Below are 9,447 nucleotides of genomic sequence, written 5' to 3'. Positions count from 1 at the left end.
GTAGTGTTAAATGGATCTGTGAGAAGAGTATCCTTAAATGATAAATTATAATAAAAATTTACATATATGCATTATGAACATATAAATGTCAGTCATTTTACCTGTTTTTTTTTTGTTGTTGTTAGTTTTTTGAATGGCACATTAATTAGGTTATTCTGTTAAAACAAATAAAAAATAAATAGAAAAAAAACATTGTAATATAAAAATTTCCATATAAAACTTTAAAATCATTTTGTTTTTAAAATTTAGATAGATTTTTAGAGAGAGCGAGAGCTTTGTGAATATCTGTGTCATGATTCAATCTGATCTGTTTTTCTTGTCCGTCTTTGGATTTTTCTCGCCTGGATTTATGTTTGTCTTGTTTCTTTGAATAAATGTTGGTGACTGCACTTCGATTCTCTCTTTTTCTGAAGCAGCTGCGTTACAATATATCTGTTTAACATCAAGTCTTGTGTTTAGTCATTTTGCAATTCAGGTTTATTTGAATTGCACTTTAATTAGATTATTCAGTAATAAAAACAAAAACTATGGTAATATTTCAACTATTTAAAATCACTTTGTTTTGAATGTTCAGTCAAAATTATTCATATTTTAGTTTTGATCTTCAGATCTGAATGTGAAAAACAACAGTGATGTTTCTACTGACTGAAATAATATCAGTAATACACTGAAATAATAGAAATGTTCACATGAACAGCATTGATCCAAAATGATCGTGATTTTAGTTTTATTATTCAGGACATCAGTAAAGTTTATTTTGAACTGTGTGTCTTTGTAATTTATTGCAGCTTTTTGTAACAACTACAGTATGACAATAAACCTAATTGATGATGATTTACTTGTCTTCAATAATTAGCATAGATTACATATTTCCTGAACCATGTGATGAATATAAATGGAAATTATAAGCATATCACATAAAAAACTCCTCTAATATTTCACTCAGAATATGAACAATATTCTGTTTGTGGAAATCAGGATATAATTTATGGATGAGTGACAATTTTGTGTATATATTTTTTTATTAATAAACAACATCATGTAGCTCAAGTACATTCTAGCATAAGTAAATATGAATCATTAACTGAGACTATATGAAACAATTACATACCTCAAGTATAAATTTTTGTTTTAAACATTTTTATGACTGTTGATTGTCAGCTATATGCTTGTGATATCAAGTCCAGATTTTACACCCAAATGATTAACAGTTCCTTTAAAGTCCAGCCTCGTTAAAGTCAGTGAATAATGGACTGAAGGAAGAGCATCAGATGCAGTCGCTGCTAAAACCATCAACTGTTCAGCCGTCTTACCTTCTGATGTAACAACCTGAAGCACATCATGGCAATCCTGCTTCATGTGTCTGTTCATCGTCAAAGTCCCCGTTTTTTCTTCATTGCAACATCTTCCAGTTCAATAGCTTTTGAAGAAAGATACTGACTTACCCAGTACAAATATTAATTGTACATTAAAAAACACACTACAGCTTTTGAATGTACTATTATTTGCTCTATGTGTACATTTGACACTGCAAGTGTGTTGCATTTGATTCTTCTATCATCCAGTTCATTTGCTTTCAAAAGGCTCGATGGACTGTTCTAGAACATGGTGGAAAACCTTAATTTGGCCCTACTTAACATACTTTAAGTCTTTATTTTGCAATCATTTGCTTTATATGGTCAATAACTACTCCTAAATGATAAATTATTCAGTTCAATGGCTTTTCAAAGGCTCTGTGGACTGTTACAGAGCACGGTGGATTATGTTTGTTTTAACCTGAAGAACTACAACTCTTCAGTTGACTATTATTTGCTTTATATGTTCTATTACAAGTATGTGTTACAATGGTTTCCATCATTGACGTATTACACAGACTAATTCTTCTGGGACAAACTGTAAAATGTTAACTAAATTGAAAGGACATACTACTACACATTACTGTACGAGTTATTGCTTTATATGGTCAATTTAGGCTCCCAACGTGTTGCATTGGTTCCTTCATTGACACCTTACACAGTTTAATAGGTCTGGGAAAAATAGATCAAGTCATCCAAGGAAGATGGTAAAATCTTTATTTAGTCTCAAAGACCATGCCACAAACCTTTATTGTACATGTTTTTGCTTTATATGTTCTATACCTATTACTGACATTTTGTATGGGTTTCTCCATTGACACATGATTCACTTCAGTAGCTTTAGAAAGAAGTGCTGTAGTGCTCCAGAACGAGTTGGAAAAATGTTTATTTCACCCTATAGAGCAGACTACTCTTCAATGTACGTATGTTTGCCTTTTATGTTCTACTTGTATTAGCCATGTGTTGTAGTTGTATTTTTCTCAATCACATATCATCCACAACAATAGCTTTTTAAAGGAGTGACCGTCTGCTATCAAACAAGTTGGAAATCCAGGAGTTTATAAAACAAACTGTCTTTTCATCTGTTTTTGTAGTTTTGTGTGATACAGAGTTGTGGGGAAGTTGTGGCCTAATGGTTAGAGGGTTGGACTCCCAATCGAAGGGTTGTGGGTTCTAGTCTCGGGCCGGACGGAATTGTGGGTGGGGGGAGTGCATGAACAGCTCTCTCTCCACCTTCAATACCACGACTTAGGTGCCCTTGAGCAAGGCATCGAACCCCCAACTGCTCCCCGGGCGCCGCAGCATAAATGGCTGCCCACTGCTCACAGTGTGTGTGTGTGTGTGTTCACTGCTCTGTGTGTGTGCATTTCGGATGGGTTAAATGCAGAGCACAAATTCTGAGTATGGGTCACCATACTTGGCTGAATGTCACTTCACTCACTCATGATGTATATAACACTGTTGTCCAGGTGCTGAGTTAACAAAAATATATTACTCTGTTATTTGTTTGTTGTTTTCAGTATTCATCTAACATTAAACTCACTTAATATTATAATCCACGCTCACTGATTAATATTTACAGTCTTGCAGAATTGTCACTGTCCATGGTTCTTAATTTTACAAGTTATTGAAAAATTTGTTTTGGAGATTTTGTAATTTGATAAAATGCATAAGATGCCTTCCTTTTTATAGCTGCCCTAAAACAAACTCTATATAGTACAATCAAAACCTATCACAAAAGGTCAAAGCATCTCTAGCAGAAGTGACAGTGCAATGTAGCAGATGAACAATTTCTTACCAATGTTTCAAGAACAAGCTGGATCCTCGATGACTCTACAAGGGGAAAGAAGAAATGGTTTACTGAAAAGTTCTTAAAAAGCAGGATTTCATATTATACCATTTCTTTAAACCACTGGTTCTCAAACTTTTTATACCAAGTACCACTTCAGAAAATATTTGTTATTAAATGTTAAGTTGCACCATAATGACCAACAGTAAATTTCAGCAGCGTAGTAGGCCAAACTATTAAGCTACAGCTCTACAGTTAAAAAATGAGGCAGTTTTATTCTAATAATAATATTAATTGTTGACAGACACAGTTTGAACATTAACACTTCACTGTGCTTATGTACAGGTAAATGAAAAAAAAAAGTAATTATGTGACAAAAGTTACAAAACTGTACTGTACATTAACTGTAACATACTTAAATGTGCAAAAAAAAAAAACTTACTCAAAGATTAAATTAAAATGTATTAACATTCATTAGTTTAATTTAGTGATTCACCTGCGTTACAACTAGCCTGACACTTTGAGAACCATGGTTTTAAACAGTCCTATTTTGTTTTTAATTAATTTTCATTAATTCATTAAAATTATATTATTTAAATACAGACATTTGCACTTATATGTTTCAAAAAACACTTTGAAACTATTTTAAGAATACAAACATATATAACACACCTAATGCATGGGATTCATATCAGGAAAATATGGGAAAATCTCTAAAAGACAGACATTAACACATAACATACCAGCAACACATTGGGTAAGCATCTAACTTGATCATCTGTGATAAAGCAATGCAAAAATAGACACACGGGTATTTATTTATCTGCAGGTTACATGTCCTTTAAGCTACCCATTTATAAACTCTGGTTATACTTTACTATTTTCAAAAGATAATAAAGATAACGTTAGCGATTTTCTTACTTCATTTTGCCAGTATGTTTTCAGGACCTCGCAGAACACATCTGACCCTTCTTGTGTTCACAGTTTTTGTTCTCCATTGACATGTCACGACTCAAATTCGCTCAAAAAAAATAAAAATAAAAATAACAGGCAAATATTAAATAATTCGGGACCGACCGAGCAGTCAGTTATAACGAGCAGCAGCTCATAGTTAGCCCCCTCACTCACAGAAAGACGACAATAACGGTCATATTTTTAAATGTAGAAAGGCGCGAACTGATTCATTATCCAGTTTCCTGAATGACAGCCAGATTAACCAATCATGATAGAAGTAATAAAATAAAACTACCAATGGGAGTTGTTTCAGTGTGATAAAGCAGCGAAATGTATATATTTTTATTGTTGTTAATGATGATAATATTTAACATATACCTTTAGATTTTAGAATAGGTATCATGACTAAAATATTTTAAAATGCTATTAAAATAATAATTAATTTAAATAATTTAATATAAATAATTTATAAACTTGTTAACCTTTTTCAACAATTTAGCATTAAACATTTTTAACGTTTCATTAAAACGACTGACCTTATTTCATCCATATTTCAATGTTGAAAGTTGGTCATGTGCTGGAAGTTTTTCAACCGTTCATCTGTAAACGTTGAATCAACGTTTTTTCAATGTTGAAACCAAAACTGACCTTATTTCAACCATATTTCAACGATGAAAGTTGGTCATGTGCCGGCTGGGTAGTCATTATTTGACAAAAATCATTGTTATTTGTGATCGTGGGTGTTTGCGGAAGGCTCTAAGACCAAGCAGAATCCTCTGTTCCCGCCTCAGGCCGGCGACACACTGGATGCGTGGTGCAAGCGTCTCAGCCGCGTGGCGTGTTGTGTTTAATTCGGCTCCCATGTTAACAGGTTAGAGCATACAGACCACCTGCGTGAGACGCGCGTCTCAGGCGCGGTAAACACGTGCATGCTAGAAATAGAACCGACGCCTATTTTTACCGCGACACACGCGCGTGTTGGAAGCGCTTCCAGGCAAAATATAATAGGAAAATGTGTTTATATGTCATTTTGTACACAGATACATATGAATTCATGATATTTTGATATGTGAAAGTCTATAGGTTGACATAAATTCAGATATAAATGTATAAGTCATAAGGCGTATACTTAGGTATGGCCCCGACTACACCACTGATGCTACTACTTTTTATGTTCATGAATTTTCTATAGTTTTCTACTCTGCAGGCCAGACGGACGATAACACATACGTCATGATAAGTCGTGACAGCACAATTGACGTGACAGAGGTCACCTTCTCAGTCATACCTCCAAAACAAACTGCTGCAGAAGCTAAAATTAAAACAATGCACCCAGATCAAAAGGTATGTATAATGTTGAAATATTTTAACCACTACCAAACATTCACTAACTGCCATTTCATTGATTTTTCCTAACAGTGAAAACATACAGACACATTCGTGGTCTTTTTGTTCACATTAACTATTAATTGTAATTATCATAGTATCCCAAATGTAAATTTTCCTTAAGTTGAATACTTATAAACACAACTCATGTGGTGAAGTGCTCCTTTTTTTAAGTTTGATCCTCGCCCCATGAGTATTTAGTGGGCTGTGGTTGAACTATATAAAGGGTAACCCTAGAGCATCAGACAAACGTACACCTGAGTGTCATGGTGGTCGGGGTTCGTGTGCTTCAGTGTGTGAGCTGGTGACTGTCTGGAGGTGCGGATCGTACTGCTTGAGGGTTTTCCTTTTCCTATTTTATGTGATCGTGGGAGTTCCAGTTTATAACTAGACAAATTAGTTTGCACGTGTAACCCGGCGGGCTGGGAGTGACTGCTGTTCTTCTGCGTGGTAGGTCCATTGTATTATGTATATGCGAGTGTGGGATTATGTTTATTTTGCATATGGATGAGGCGTGAATTCCTTTGTGCAGTAAAGGGAAGGCGGGGACTGTTTGCCCGATATTTGAATAGAAGTCCTGCAGATCAGTATGTAAAACCACTCATGTCTCTATGTCTATTTTTAAGTAGAAGTGTGTGTGTGTGTAATGTGTGTGTAATCCTGTGTTTGTTTCTTTTTTGTGTATCTTAGGCCATTAAAGTGGGTGCTTGATAGCGACGTCATTTCACCTCGATGCTGCTGTTTCGATTTGATTTTAGTGATTTGGTTGAGTTACTAATTACTCATTACTGTTATGATGCTAATTTAACCGGTCCAAAACCAAATGGCTTAAAGGAAATTTGTACCGTATGAACTGTCGTCGACTTGCTGCGCTAGTGTCAAAATGTCCAACACAATTTCACTGATTACATTTTTCAAAACATTCCGCAAAATCGTTTATTAATAATTGTTTATTACCGTCGACTGTGAGTGACATCACTTCCCAATGCAAACACGCCGAAAAAAAATGGCCCCACCTGTCACTTGATTGACAGGTTTCCGTGTCGTCGGTTGTTTTGGCAGTTTAGATGCGCAGTCCCGAGAGGATGAAAAAGCAAATGTGGTAATTAATATTGCTTTTTAAATATAACAGGCTCGTAGTTTATAAGACATGAGAAATGCATTTGCTAATGGACTTTTTATTTGAAATTTGGCACTCACTGTGTGTTTGCAAACGGTAATGCAAGATTTGCAATTGCATTTGGATAATGTCACAATTTATGCGTCCACATTTTGAAAACTCAAATTAAAATACAATTTGCAATTCCATTTGAAAATACTCTGGAAAATCCTTCCATAGACATCTGTACAACGTGCATTGTACAGTTAGTGTTGTGAAACTATAGTTATATTAACAATAACCATTTCTATTTAATTTGTGTTTCAGGGCAATTCGTGAAGGCCGAGAGACGTTGTGATGACCAGGACAGTTCCTCCTATCACTCCAGACTCTGCTGTATATGATGCATGTCCACTAGCACAGGACATTTTGGTGCAGGAGACTCCTTGCAGAGAACATTTTTCAAGGACAGAATTACAACACATTTTAAGGCTTAAAATTATTGTGGGTGGGAGTATAATGACCATAATATGATTGTTTTAATTAGAGATTTTTTTTAAATGGTCCCCATCTGTTTAACGTAAAAAAAATTCAGGAAATCAACTTTTTGAGATATATATATATATATATATATATATATATATATATATATATAACACAACAAAGTAATCCTTTGATTTCTGATTTAAATATCACATGTAGCGTACTCTTCTGAAACATTTAGGTGTTAAAATTATGTAATATATAAATGTTTAAAATCATAAAGTAAAGTGCCATAATGTGACCATATAAAATCTTACATGGATTTATTTGAGTGATATTTCTCACTGGAGCATTGACAGAAACTGCAGTTTAAATAATATATTATTATGAATTAAGTTTAATATATTTAAATAGATAATAGATTTAAATGTAAAAGATTTAACACATTAAATCTTATATATATTATATATATATATATATATATATAAAATATGATATCTATTATATTATCATCATTTAGATAATAATAATATCATATTCAATAATAAATATTTAACACAGATTTAAATTAGTGCTGTCAAAATTAGCGCGTTAACGCATTCGATTAATTTGAAATATTTAACGCGTTAAAAAAAAAATTACGCAATTAACGCGGTTGCAGTTTTTTTTATTTCCGGTTGTGGCCTATGTGTGTTCAACGTGCAAAGAAATATGGATAAGACCAAGGAAGGACTTTTAGACGGAAACGGAAAGTTTCAGTATAAAACTCTGCCGGATTACTCTTCAGTCTGCCACAAGAAACATTACTCTTCATTCAGTCTGCCACAAGAAAGAGCAACATTAAAATCATGAACTCAAATGTCATTGTTTAAAAAAAAAAAAAAAAAAAAACGTTACCGCTAACGTTAATAAGCTTTAACGAAAATAACGAAATAATTGTGTAGCGGAGTATTTTTTGTACACAGTGCCGCGAACTGTCAATCACTCCTGTACGCGTGCATCACTGTCCTCCTCCAGCTGCAGCAACTTGCGCTCTCTTCATCAAGCTTTAAAACAAAAAGGGGACAAAAAGATCATATTGTCTTTGTGCATAGGCTATAGATTAATTAGATAAATGAATATCTAAATTTGTGTCTTGCCGTCTACGGTATTTTTTTAGAACTTAGAAAAAAGATGCTGCAGCCAATGAGCAGCCAGCGGGGGCTGGCTGCAGGATGACTCAACCTCCGCAGACAGTTTTTAATGTTTATCAGACAATAAATACTCAAGATTTTGCTTTAGTAAAATTTTCGGGACAATTAGGGCCAGATTCGGGAGTCGGGACAACAGTTTAGATGGTCACCCTTCCTGAAAGAGCTGCATTACTTCATTAGCTTGAGTCTGACCTGCAGTGATAGGATTCAAATTTGGTGAGGTGTCAATCAGCGAATCATCTGATTCTGATCTTGTTCTTGCAGTATTCAGAGTCTGAAGCCAAGAAAACATATTAAGTGTTGTTGTTAACTGTATTTGATTTTTAACCGAACCGAGTGTGGTGTACACTCATAACGAGTTTCACACACCTTCTCCGGCCACGTTGAGTTGTTGACACTTAACAGTGGGAAAAGCGACACATGCGCTATTCACTTGTATAACTTAAGGGTGTATGGGTAATGTAGTTTCTGCTCTGGGTGGGATGAATTAGGAAGCTTGCATTGTGAAGGGCGCTCTGAAAATCGGCAGTGCAGGTAAAAGATTAAAGCCTCTATTAAAACAGATGTCCAAATGAGCGTACCGGTACGCTAAAAGCACGTTCTGGGCGCACGGAGAGGTGGCGGTACGCTCAAGAGCTATATTTGGAAGTGGCGGTACTGAGTACTGGTGCGTACCGGCCCACTTAAAGCACTGGCAATGACTATACTTTGGAATTTTTTTGCAGTCCACTTAGAATTCAACATGGAAATCGTTTTTTATTGGCATTGATTGTTTTGAAATTCAAATGGCACTTACATGCCTGTGTTTTTATTTCTGTAAAAAATATGGCTTTCAAGCCAACAGTTAATTTGGAGGATATTGATGGTTTATTGCAGGTATGTTGTTTACATGAGAAAATCTGTGTTACAAGTTAAACAAAAATTCCAATAAACAATCATATTTTAAAATTTAAATAGTTTCTTTGTCTTGAGTTTACATTAATTATTTACATTTATATTTACATATCCAAAAAGTTTCAGTCTTTTAATTGCGATTAATCGCGATTAATTTAAAAAAATTGTGCGAATAATTAGTTAATTTTTTTTAATCGATTGACAGCACTAATTTAAATTGAATGAAATAGTGTATTTAAATGTGCGCTCGCCACGAATTGGTTAACGTGATGTTAGATTAGATTAGATTGGATT

This window comes from Carassius auratus, unplaced genomic scaffold (genome assembly GCF_003368295.1).
Source record: "Carassius auratus strain Wakin unplaced genomic scaffold, ASM336829v1 scaf_tig00216608, whole genome shotgun sequence".
Taxonomy (NCBI): Eukaryota; Metazoa; Chordata; class Actinopteri; order Cypriniformes; family Cyprinidae; genus Carassius; species Carassius auratus.
The sequence above is the reverse complement of the archived record's forward strand: the minus strand, read 5'-3'. Positions refer to the sequence as shown.